This window comes from Filicampus tigris, chromosome 4 (genome assembly GCF_054856515.1).
Source record: "Filicampus tigris isolate MCC_2025a chromosome 4, RoL_Ftig_1.0, whole genome shotgun sequence".
In the NCBI taxonomy this organism is placed as follows: domain Eukaryota; kingdom Metazoa; phylum Chordata; class Actinopteri; order Syngnathiformes; family Syngnathidae; genus Filicampus; species Filicampus tigris.
The window spans coordinates 25,088,914-25,102,440 of NC_141220.1; the positions used below are offsets into that span (position 1 = coordinate 25,088,914).

Genomic DNA, 13,527 nt, shown 5'->3' on the forward strand with positions numbered 1-13,527 from the left:
CGCCTGTTTTCTTACATCAAATGGACCGTCAAAAGTGCCAAAAGAGTCTCGTCCACTCACCTTCAGTGGTGCCAAACGCGAGTATCCAAAGCCAATAGTCCCGAAAAGCGATCCACGCTGCGTCTCATCGATGTGTGAATGGTGAAGGTTCCCAAAAAAGAGAAGTGCCTCATTTGGAGAGCAGCCCCCCCACCACCCTACCGCACGACCGAGCGCGCTGTCACAACATCGCCCGCACTTGAGCGGCACACGCTGCGGCTGGGCTTGAGCATGTGGCGCTGCTCTACGTTGACATTACTGCGCCAGAGTGTGCGAGAGCCGCTCCCCGCCTATTGGCTTAAGGCAGCCTGCTACCCCCACCCCACCTACCAACACCCCCCCCCACCCACCCCACTCCCACACACCTATCCCACAGAGATAGGCCAAACATTTGCTGGCAGTATAGAGCAATAAGGGATTGAAAGGGAATTGTTGGTGCAATTTACACATGAGAATCATTGGATGGATTCGGATTTGGGGGTTTTCCTGTAATTTTTGTTTTTTTTAATGATTAATTAGAAGTCTATCCAATATAAAACTAAAGACTTATGTTACCCTCACAAAAATAAGGAATTTAAACTCAACTCCATTTTATTTATAGGACGCTTTACAAATGCAATTGCACCACAAATAAACTCAAATAAGGCAAATCATGAAAAAGAAGATTAAAACAGATTGGAATTAAATGCTGAGTACTGAAATTAAATACTAATACTGTAACACACTGAAATACAATGACCAAAAAAAAAAAAAAAAAAGAAATCTGACAGGCATAGTCTCATTTTGTGATGAAAGACAATGAATAAAGCACGGCAAGTTTTAAAAATAGAAAGTGAGGTGTAATTTACATATAGGATGGATGGATAGTTTTCCACTTTTTTTTTTCTACAGAGTGCTTGTATTGTTACATTTGTCACATGTAACTAGCATGAAAAGTAGTGGATAGATGCATAGAAATGCCAGGAAAAGCCCACTAGAACAGCTAAACTTGATCTCCGGTTAATCAGTGGCAGGTTTGTACTGATTCCCATGAGTTTAAATGGGATTGGCCAATTTTGAACACACCCCATAAATGAAACCACAACAGTAAAGATGATCACACGTGCACTGACCTCGTTTGCACCCGTGTCAGACCTGACAAACCTGACCTGACATGACCCCGATCGAGTGCTGTCCCGTGACATCAGTAGTGACAACACGTCCAAAACAACTCCACCAAATCTTAATTAGAGCCACTGAAAAAAAAAGCCCAAAAGTCTTTGAAAGAAAATATGCAAGTATTGATTACAATGTATGCCCTTTTGACTTTTACCTCTCTCTCTCGCTTCAATTTTGCGACACACCGCCCGGACTGTTCCAAGTGTGTCTTAACTAAGAACAGGTCGGACATCTATTGACGGGCTTACGTGCTCGCATGAGTCCATTTAAACCACGCTTGTCCCCTTTCAAGCTAGGCTATATTTACATATACTATACTATACTATACTGACCCAATGCCCGTTTTGTGGACGTCAATTGAATTTTAGGTCAAGAATGACTCTTCGTATATACATTGTATATAAGAAAACCAACCAACCGAACGCCACATGAGCAAGCGCATGGTGACGGAGCGGGTCGCACCGTCAGAAGCTGGGAGCAGCACGGGAGAGGAAGGCAAAGATCATCAAGGGCAGGCTTGTGGCAGCATAACTAAGGGATGAGTATTCCCTCACCGTAAGCCACATCAAAAAGTAAAGTTGAAGTTTACTCTGGAATAGACAAACACGGTCTAATTAGCGGTGTGTGCATCGTTAAATAGCAAAATCATTGCAGAGTGCGGCCAGAGTGGGGGTTACTTGCATTTAAATGTAATTGTTTACTTGTCAAATGACATGAAAAGACCATGAAAAGTGAATTCAAATCGTTTATAAACACATGATTGAAAATGATTTCTGAAAAAGACTGAGAACTCTGTAGTACTCATTTGTTGACATTTGACAGTTTGACAGTTTTTCGCTATTGAGTATTTTTTTTAGGGTTGTGTGGCTAAAACGGGGCCCAGTGACACACTTGGACCCCAGCATGAGTCGGCCCCTCCCCGCTAAATAAAAACGTGAACGCCTTCGCTCACGTCAACGGTTATCCTGCGCAGTTTCGATGTGCAGTTAGCTAGCTAGCTATACCTACACCCTCAAAATGCCTCTTGCCTTCAGGCAGTCCTCTAGCGTAGCCGGCAGTGTGCCTTGTTGTTTGGCCTCAAGTGCGCACATCATGCAGAGAATGGCAAAGTAGTAAGGAGTTTTTATTATTGTTAGTTTTTGCTCTAAGAAGTCAGACTTGACAGCTAGCGTGTGGACCTTGGCCTTGGGATGGTGTGGCCACTTTAGAGCGCCCCGTTGATGGCCGTGAGTGTGCGCACGTCACAGAGAGAAGGATTCCGCCAGATACTTGCAGTTCGGCACCTGAGGATTTGCATATTAGCGGATTCTTTTTAAGATTTTTTTATTTTTGTTTTCTGACATTTTCTTTTTGCCCATTTACCCACCTTTTTTTTTTTTTTTTTTTAATTTTTGGGAGGGACGACCAATGCATTTCAATGGTCGTCAGTTATACGAGTATTTTCACTACTCGTGGACCGGCCTGGTCCGTATCCCCCGTGAACAGCGGGGGTCCGCTATACTGTAATATGATGGGTCCATGCAAGTTATTCCTGATGAATGGAACCTTGCACAGTTGAAACCACGAAAGGACTAAAAATAATCCACCCAAAAATCCGTACTTGTTTGTTCTTTGTGGGGATAAACAAGGCAATCATCATGACACATCTCAAAGGTCTTCTTTCATTGTGACGGATCATTTTGGGACTAGGACGACCCCAAATCTAAAGGCCCTAGTACACCAAAACGACGTTCACCAACAGTGACAGGCGCTTACCCCCTTTGGCGTCCGCACGTCACCCTGGAGGAATACACCGCAACGACAGACAGCGACGCTGACCATTAAAGTACCTTATGCGCATGCATAAAATGTAATACCCTTCCATACCATCGGCGGCGGTAGTCACCATTTCTCATGGTTAGAAAAATCCAACCGGAAAGCTGTTGGCCGGGAGCGGATTATTAAAACGTAAACAATGCAGCTCTATTCGTCGCTCACGATGAACTCCCACGCGAAGTAAACCCTCATGTTCCTGACACGGTATTGTGAAATACTTACATTGTCAACTCTTGTACTTGTAAGAAGATTAAGGCAGCGGAGGCGCGGCCACTGTTTATCCGCATTTGTCACATCCCGTTAGTGATCCGAGCGCTGATTTGCTAGCTAACAGCCAATCAGTGTGACCAAATGTCACGACCGGCGACGCCGATTCAACACGCCCCCAAGACGCTTACGTACGGGTTACGGCACTACGACGGCGGCCACGACACCAAACAGTTTCGGAATACAGTCTACATCCGCTATCATCTGGCCCGCGATTAGCAAAAATCCGCGTCCGATTGACGCCCATGGAAATGCATTGGGAGGGGGTGAGAAACCAACAAAAATTCAACTCAAATTATTCAACAAAAAAAACGTCGATAAACATTCACTATACATTTTCTATGAAAAATATAGAAAAAAAACGCAAATATGTAGCATATGGGAGTCGTCTGTAATACCCGAGACAAGAAAACAGTCAGCTAGTCGAATTATCTTGAAATGCTCTCGCCGTCAGAGTTTTCAACTGATCTTAAAACTCCATATCTGGAACTGCGAACCGACATGTGAGGCTGAGCGATCCTTTCACATGACTGATGGTTGCCCCTTAAAAGGACAACGTCCAACCGGCTGGACCTGAAAGTTCCAAAATGTCATATTTATGACGCTGACAGCATCCATTACACAATCTTCCACCATAAATAAAAATGGATGTCCAGCGTAACTTACTTGCCCCGCAACCTCATGACTTCAGTCCAATGATTAATGGCTGAATCCATTTAGCAAGATTAGGATCTTAAATGCCCCCCCCCAACAAAAAAAAAAGATCTTCCTTGTTCATGTCCATATGAGAGAGTCTCTTTTATGAGCTTGTCATTCGACTTCAATTGACTGCACGTGCGGTTGTTTGACTTTTTGACCGATGACCGTGCTTTGACCATCTGGACAGGTGCGTGTTTAACACCTGAAGCGAGTCGGTAGTTATAACACAGCTGCTAAGATGGATGGAATATTTGCTGGAGTGTTCCTAATCAAACGCGCTGCTTTGTCGGGTAACGTTTGCTCAACTTTTTTTTTTTTTTTTTTTTTTTTTTTTTTTTTTTTTTATGAGCGAGTGCGTGTTTGCGTTGGCTCCGCTCGAGCTGCCGCGCTGTTAAAGGTGACATGGCGGAATGGATTTTAATGATATAGGTTCTACCTTCCTGTAAAGCGAGAGGGCTATATGCCCTACGGACACTTTATTAGGTACAATAACCCTTTATTGAGCTAAGATCCATTTTTGTAACTTGAGTAGGTGCTCACACAGGATTTGGGTTTTGATGCTCAATTGATGATTACAATGTTTTTGTTGATTACGATTGAGTTATTCCGCTTTTTTTTTTTTTTTTTTTAATTTCGAAATGAATTATTGAGCTTTGGACACACACACTGCTTGTCTTGAATGTCTTTTCATTGTCCATTGACTATACTGCTAATAGTTGCTGACTGCTGTTGCAAATTAACCGGGCTTTTATTTTCTAAAGGGATTCTTTGAGTTTACACGGGAAGTCTCTAGTGCAAACAAAGACAGGAAAACAAACAAACAAAGTGAGCAGGACGCAGGGTTAATAGCTGAAGGCGAAGGCGGGGCCGAGCGGCCGAGCAGCTGGTCCCCTTGACCAGTCACCCGGCTGCCGTCCATACCCAAACACCGCTTACCAATTAGGCGCTTCAGGTGGTCCCACATCCCCCGACGACACCATTTTGCTTTGCCGTTGTTATGTTTGGCACAAATTCACAAATGAGATCACGTTGGTAAAAACATCTGCGCCAATGCTTCGTCATCCTGATCATGGTCGCTGAAAGCAAACAGGAATTCTTTTTGGTTATTGAAGACTTTTAAGTCCAACAGTATTTATTTATTTTTATCGCGAAGATGTGAAGTTCTGAAGTCAAGCAAGTTTGAGATTCGCCGGGACACGCCCACTTACAACACAGACCTAAAAATAGTCAAACTGAACATGAAATCCAGCTTTTATTTTTTTTCCCAAGCTACAAATATTTAGGTACGTTTCCACCAACCAGTTCAGTCCAAGGCTGGTGTTTCCACTTCAGGTATGGCGATGGCTGCATTTCATGAGCTTTCCATTCAAGTCAAACATTGGACGATGGCGCAATATTCTGTCAATCAATCAATGCGGAGCATTTTGTCTAGCTTTACCTTCCACGAGGACTTGGTGATTTAGATCAGATGAGTTTTTCAGACCACATCAATCGGCAACTACAATTATCAAAAGTGACTCGCGACAAAACTTTTTTCCGGTCTTTCGGAGACTTGGCGACAAAGTGATGTGGAAGTACCCCTTTAAAATCCTTAACTTGCTGCTTCAAGACTCTCCACAGTCTCAAAGCCTTCAGGCAAATGAGTTGACTAGTCGATCTGGCGACTTTTAAAACAGCCGATAGTTACTTTCCAACATGGCTCAACCACACTGACGTAGCTGTGAACAACACACCAAGGAGACGTACCAAAAAAGTGACGGTGATAGTCGACTGTCACCTTTACAACGCAAATACAATTCGGTTTATACTAGGGATGTCACAATATCGCCAATATCGTGATATCGCGAGATTAAAATTGCCACAATTTATCGTTGTCATGTCACGATATTAAGAGCAGCAAATCTGTTTAAAAGTCGTTTTCCATTCGCCAATCTCCCCACAAAATCGTGATAATTATGATATTGCGATATTATCGCATTGTGACATTCACATGTTTTCTATTCCAGCTCCAAGTACTTCAACTCTTAACGTTGGACCTGTACAGATGTTTCAGGTCCTCATCAAAATGTAACACCATCCGGTAGTAAAGTCATCCACTTTCTTTTTTTCCTTCTCCGACCTAAAGTTATCGTACAATCTGCCTTCCGATCACGCCCTGATCCTGATACCGCTTGTAAATGTTTTGAAAAAAGTGTAGGGAAATGGCCGAGTCCGCTGAAACAGCACAAAGCCGTCCAGGCATGCTGTTAGTTTGGCTAGCCCGTCAGGCGTTGTGTGAATACCAGCCCATTATATCCGATACGCCTCACATTATTAGGCCTTGCATCCGCCGCCTGCATCGCGCTGCAGCGCTCCCGAAATAACTACAAACGACCGCTGAAACAAGAGGAGGCTTTTGTTTCACGTCCAGCAGTGCTAATTGTGGAATTGTTCCCAACCGTTCATTGCGCTCATTATCATATCTGCTTGTCTTTGGCGTGGGCTTATGTGTACAATCGTTAGTTGCAAACGGGCCACGGGGCAGGCGTTTGGAGAAACTGTGACATGCTAGTTGGGAGGAATAGCAAGCAGGGCCGATAAATAGCACGTCCTTCCATAAAAAGCTCAATCTTTTCACTTTTTTACGGTGATTTGGCTCCCGGTAACTGTTTGTTGAAACAATTGGGCTCGTTTATTCATGTAGCTCAAGCGCACGCATGACGTGTATTTTCGGTTTGGTTGCGCCTCCTGCGCATTTCCACGAGGATTCTCATTCTTGCAGTTCTTCCAAATCAATGTCATTTGCAGCTCCAGCTGTAATAATACCTCAGACGTTTCCCCCCAAACGACTTTTATGAAGGAGCCTGTATCCTTAGAAAATATTCGAAACACAAGTTCCACCCTTGGATTTTAGTGTTTTTGTATGGCTTCCTCTGAGGTTTTATTAGGGTCCGTTCACATGCTGCTAAGACTTTTCCAAAATATCGCTATTGTTACTCTTAAACGGGAAGTCAACCCAAACCTTTTTTTTTTCTTCCAAGAATATGTTCTACGCAGTCCCACTTTTTGCCACTGCAAAGTTTGACGACTCGCCATCCAAAACCAAAACCCCTACAAAGCACGAGCCTGACAAAATGAATCAAAGGAATGTGAAACTCAGGCTTTAAGATTTACGTCTCATCCAGGCTTCGGCGTTTTCGATATATTTACAGTCTGTTCAGGTTCGTCGCCGTGCCACCAAAACCAGACAAAGGTGGTCCTGCTTCTGTGCGACGTGACTTTAAAGTTTACGCCAATTTGTGGGCCTTCACATGGAGTAATTTCATTAGGAAATGTATAAATGCAGGCAGGAAACTGGAAGGGCTTGACAGCATACAATGCTCTCCCAGTTCTGAGTTGGCTGTGACCTGCGGAGGCTTGTTGGCTTCCTGGCAGGGGAACCAGAGGCGCTGGGGGAAAGACAAACATTAAGCCATGCCACCTAGCACACTGGAGTCCACTGGACAATCTCCCCCTTTTATGAAGTCTGCATCTTTGTACATCCGTATGACCTAAATCCAACTCACTCTCAAAAGTCTAAATCCTAACGTCAGATGAATCGTCAAATCTTGAAAATTTCACGCTCTGCTGCCACTTCCCAACTTCATTTCCACGGGCAGACAGTTTTCTTTCTGTCGCCGTTGAGACAGCGGACAACCAGTTACGATTGCTGATGTTAACTCGATAAGGTGCAAAACTCACCACTTCTTACATCATCTCCCTTCGACAGTCCTGATACTTATTCGATTGACGCTCTTTACTCTTAATGAAACCAGTCCTAAATTAAAGTCCCTGTAAAGTGAAAAATACGTCTTCTAAACTTGACACATCACAGAGAAGCGATAACAACCCTGCCGAATTTGAATGAGTCGAAAAATCGCCACGTCATCCAAAAAGGCTACAAAATCGTAAAAAAAACATTGTGCCATTCCTTCCGCTCTCAAATGCTCGGGCCTGTTCGCTAAAACCACGCCCCTGTCAACAGTCAATCAACTACCACTTGTACAACCTGGAAAAATTAATGCAACTTCATATTGCATCTTTCTTATACCTACACATAACTACATGTTGAGGCCGCGAAAATATATCCGCTTGAAGCCTGGTGGCTGGAATTTGGAACAAAAATTGAAAATAATCAAAATAACAATTCTGTGTGACGTGCTCGCACTCGCAGCCAACAATGAGGCACTCTAAAGCCACGCCAGCAGACTGTCCAAAGGGAAGATGTATTTGTGGGGTGCAGGCTAAAAAAACGGAAAGTTTTTGTCGCTATATCTCCACAACATACCCCGTCATAGTTCTCAGTCTTAGCACATATTTTCAGCACTTATCTTCAACCACTTGTAATGTATTTAGAAAAAAAATCTCTGAATTCACTTGCCAGGGTCTTCAAAACAATTAACACCAAGATCTCTGAGTTTTGCGCGAATCTAAGCGTCAGGTATCAAGTGAAGAATCCAGCCTCAAGCATGGCAGCAGTTCAGAGATGTTGCCTGCGAGCCATTTCTATAAATTCCTCGTCTGCCATATAGATAATCCCTTTTCAGGATCATCCCCCTTTTTCCGCGGCGATGGGATGCATTTGCAAAGGGTCGACCTGCGGATAGAGTCAGCGGTGGCTGAACATGCTCAACTCCAATCCTCGGCTGCTTTTAAAAAGTACCGAGCCGTAACACTGCTGCAACGAAAAGCTATCAAAAGCGAAATTAATAAAAATGAGGTCAGCCGTGCTCCTGGGCCACACTTTTGCTCAAGGCTTAAAATAGCCACCATAAACGCATTTCCGATCCTTTTTTTTTTTTTTTTTTTTTTTTTTTTTTTTGTAGTCTCAGCACTTGCGAGTTTCTTCAGTTGACTTCCGTAAGAATGCCATTTTGGAATGCGCCCTGTTGAAAGTTGTCTTTCCGTCACCATCAACTTGGGTCCACGCCAGTGTGCGTCTTTCCACACTTCCGATGGGGAAAGGTGATTGTGTTTTAGTTGGGATGTGTAGGGAAAGTACGATCCTCTCACAGGTCTCATTCCATAAATTCCTATTTCAGAGGCATCTTGGAAAAGCGGAGGCCCATCCTCACGTATTGTTCTATATGGTTGCTTAAGCTATAGCTCCAATTCTCCAAAGTTCCCTTCTGGGACTAAAACCAATTGAAATGTATCCTGTATCGGCATAGTATACAGCTTTTTCCGTTGTCGATCCCTGACATACTTTAGCACGCTTTTGTTGGGCTACTAACGTAATTGATTTGGTGAAACAAAGAATATCTCAGGCGGTCAGCAAAAGCAAAAAAGTTTTTTTTCACAACCCCCAAAATTATTCAGAAAACACTGATAAACATTCATTATATGTTATATTGTTATATGGGGGGAAAAAAATCGTAAAATACCCAAAAGCCAATTAGTTGACCTGAAACTCGGGGTGGCCCAAGCATAAATCCAGGTGACCCCCCCCACGAAGCTCCACTCAGCATATGACCATTGATTGTTTTACTGTGTGTATTGTCGACTATATTCATGTAAGGTGACTGAATTCAAATATACTTCTATGAAATATGTTACACATCCAGTGATGGAAACGCACACCAGATCAAGGCTAACCTTCCCAAGCCCAATTTGAACTGCACCACTTGTTGGAAACTTTTTTTTTTTTTTTTTTTTACCCCCTCCCCGTGTCCTGTGGAAATGCTGCCACTGCCAGATCCTTATCAGCAAACCCATCCCTCGCTGTTTGCTTTTGTTTTATTTCACCGAGCAAGCACTGACTAAGCCAGGATGAGGGCCGTGCATGTGTGACTTGCCTGTTGGGCCAAACTGGTGTCACTGTGGTCCAGACGGTCCTTTTTCCACGCTTCGAATACTGCTGCGGATGACACAAACACAAGTCTGCGCCCGCGGCGGCAACTTAGTGCGCTCACTTTTAGTTGCAGATGTTTGCACTTGCGGTGTTCTGACGAGGTCACAACAAGTAATTGTAAAAGTGAGATATTCAATACGAACATGAGTTGCAGACGGATGGAAACACGACCCAGTTCAACACAGTGTGAACATTCTGGACTTTTGGTGCCATTAAATAGAGTATCGTGCTGATGACTGGAAAGCAGACCCTCTTTTACGCTAACGTTTGAAAACATTTGGAAAATATATAAATTCTTGGGATTGAACGGCTGGACTGTGAAAAGACAAATAAATACGTCAATGGCAGTGAATGTGTTAAATGCTCAGATGCGTCGGAAGAATGGGGCTTCGTTCAGCTAATACAGAATACTACATTACCCAGAAAGCACTACAACCCCGAGTTATGACGACAAAAAAAAAAGTGTTTTGTAACTATTTGTATTGTCTGTGAAACATGGACAAATAGCACCCTGTTTTGTCCACCAATTTTTGTGCCAATCCAAGAAAGTGGTGTCAGGGGCTATTTTTTTAATTTAGTTTTTTTTTTTTTTTTTTTTACAAACTTTCCTAACACATGAGTTGTTTTTTTTGTTGTTGTTGTTGTTTTTAAGGACCAATCACGTACAAACATATTCCCCGTGATACACACTTTTCTGTTCTATTCAATTTTCGGGCAGGTTGAAGGCCCCAAAAAGGTGATTGATGGCACACAAGGACAACTGAATGTTATTTTTGTTACTTCCCGTCATTGATAGCTTCTCAGATGAGCCACCACAAGAATGCAATGGCCTACTTTTGACAACACTGACGCGGGCGAGAAGTGTCATTTTAAGGAAAGCGCTAACAAGAGGCAAGGCTGCTGCGTAAAAATTGTGTCAAGAAGATTTAGTCGTCAATGAACCTCTCACTTTCGGAAAAAACACACAATATTCAAACCGCGAATTTCCGAGCTGTGAGGCAGTCGTGCTCATCACTAGGTCACCGCGCCGCCTGGACTGATAGCGTGACACTGAAATCCAAAAAACATGTCCATTACCTTGAAGTTGTCCATGTGTTTTGTGCGGTGGTGTGAATGTTCCAATAACACACGCCCCCACATTCTAACCGTGACCCTAAAATCCCTTAACCTGTGACCGAGCGTTGAACAAAGTCCAAAACGCAATTTTAGCCCAGAAAAAGGTGGCGTTAAGCACACACACCAAGGCACACTCACAGTGGTCAACACTCACATCAGTCCAACACCGGCAAACAAACACTATTACAATATTTAAGAGTCATTTTCAAATACAAACATTGGGATGAATATTTTTTTAGGGGGCGGGTGGGTGGAGCTTGAGATGACATCAAGGTGATGGATAGTGTCTGCTTGATGACTCTTAAATACTTTTAGAAAGGCAACTTCAGCTTTGAACATTTTCATATATGGATGAAAACGATTAAAAAAAAAAAAAAATTACAGATGTGTTGGCCCCGGCCAGCCCGACCGGCTACGGCCCACTGGGGAAAAGCGCCGCTTCCCCGTAGGCCAACCTGCCTCTGGTTGGTACCACGAATGGACTATCAATAGGCCCCTCGAGGGCAGCCATCTTACGTTGCCACTCTTACTGACAACTCCTGTGGCATTTTCACTGCAGAGACAGAAAATAATGTGAAAACGCTGCGGAGAAATCAATGTATTCAAGATAGTTTAACGTAAGATGGCCGCTGGTTGATTCACTTCTCCTGACAGTGATTAAGCAGCATTGTTATATGTATAATTAAAAAAAAATTGTGACGTCCTTTTCAGTCGACAGAAGACAAGATGGCCGCCCCCAGAGATGGCTAAAAACGACTGTTTGGGCCAACAGGGAACGCCTTGAAGCTCCTGACTGCACGCCATCGACATCATCAAACATCAAAGCCCCTGACTACGGTATATTGCACGCTTATCAATGAAACAATGAAGGCATCCGTGACGTGCGATGGCAAACCTGCAGGCTTTGAGTCACAAAACAGAGGCCGAGGCCACTTGGAGAAGGCACTTAAGGAAAAGTCTTAGCGAGCTGACAAGGCAACAAAACAACGCTGTCGAGCGCTTGTCCGTCAGTCGAACCCAACACTACTTGACTGTCTCCTGCACAATCGGCGCAGTGTGGAGTGATCCGGCCAACAGCCGCCAGCAACCATCCCCTACGCCCCCCCGCCCTCCTTTTCCTCCCAACGGCATTTTTGGGCATTGGAGCCACTCAAGCGATGGATGATGCACACGAGGCCTGCGAGGTGACGGACGGAAAGTCCAAGGCGGGTCTGTCATTGCGGATATAGGCTGTCACCGTCGAGATAATGTGAGATTTGAAAAGACGCTCCGACCGCTTACGTTAAGTGCTCTCGGTTTGCGCAGTCACGCTTGGATTGAGACAGACGACCCTTTTCGAGATGGCATTGAAAAAAACAATCGAGATGGACAATGCAGCAGATTAGATAGTGATGCAAGACCAGTGTTCATTGTCAGCACTTTTATATTCAAGGTCGCTTTAGGGCATGGTCCATTCCTGACGACAGATGGAAATGCTAATTCCAAAAAAAAAAAAAAAAGATCTGTATTATTTTAAAAATAAATCCTAACATAAGGAGTATTCTTATTTTTAGCCTCAGTTCTTTTTCTTTCAAAGCGTCTTTGTGAAGCCTCGCAAACTCCAAAGACTTGCCGGGGCTTTGTTCCGCTCTCTTTTGGTTTATGGAGTGAAATCATCACCGGAGACATCTGGTGCCAAGGAACATAGCGTGGGTGCCAGCTCATTGCATCAAATGGTGGTAGCGACAAACCCAAACAGACTGCGTAGCTCCTCTCGCCTCTGTTTATGCTTTACGGGCCTCAAATCGTTTTGTTTTGGATCCTTGGCTCCAGCTACACTTATACACGATCCACGTGCATATTGACCGCAAGAAAATGGACGACATCTCTGTCCCTGAAGGTGCAATATCAACTACCGCAAAACAAATTTTTGTATCTTTTCCAGGATAGCTAGTGAGTGGTTTCTGAAAAGGCAGCCGCACGGGATGCATTTTGGCCAAGTAATCTTGATTGTTAAGACCACATTTGTATAATTTAGCCCCGAGAAAATAACATTATGGTAAACTGATGCGGAAGCTAATCAATGCTACGGCGTTTAATTAATGATTGACATGTACGCTGGCTAATGGCAACGTGAACAGTAAACGAAAAGCCGGCCAGCGACCCTGAATGAATGGATGATTTATTTGAACATGCAACACAAACAATAATTACAATAACAATGGAACTAAAATATTCATTCATTCATTCATTCATTATCCATACCGCTTATCCTCACAAGGGTCGCGGGCGTGCTGGAGCCTATCCCAGCTGTCTTTGGGCAGTAGGCAGGGGACACCCTGAATTGGTTGCCAGCCAATCGCAGGGCACACAGAGACAAACATCCGCACTCACAATCACACCTAGGGGCAATTTAGACAGTCCAATCAACTTACCATGCATGTTTTTGGAATGTGGGAGGAAACCGGAGTACCCGGAGGAAACCCACGCAGGCACGGGGAGAACATGCAAACTCCACACAGGGAGGCCGGAGCCAGGATCGAACCCACGACCTCTGAACTGTGAGGCGGACGTGCTAACCAGTC

General features: G+C 44.0%; 1 protein-coding gene across 2 annotated transcripts in view; it reads right to left on the bottom strand.

Annotated features, from left to right (window-relative positions):
• Positions 1 to 294, bottom strand: part of prickle1a (prickle homolog 1a) — a 28,844-nt gene extending 28,550 nt beyond the window's left edge. For both annotated transcript variants that reach the window (XM_086027548.1, XM_086027546.1), the window contains exon 1: positions 61 to 294. The gene's annotated coding sequence lies outside the window, so the exon portion shown is untranslated. The remainder of the gene's footprint in view (positions 1 to 60) is intronic.
• Between the last annotated feature and the right edge of the window lie 13,233 nt (positions 295 to 13,527).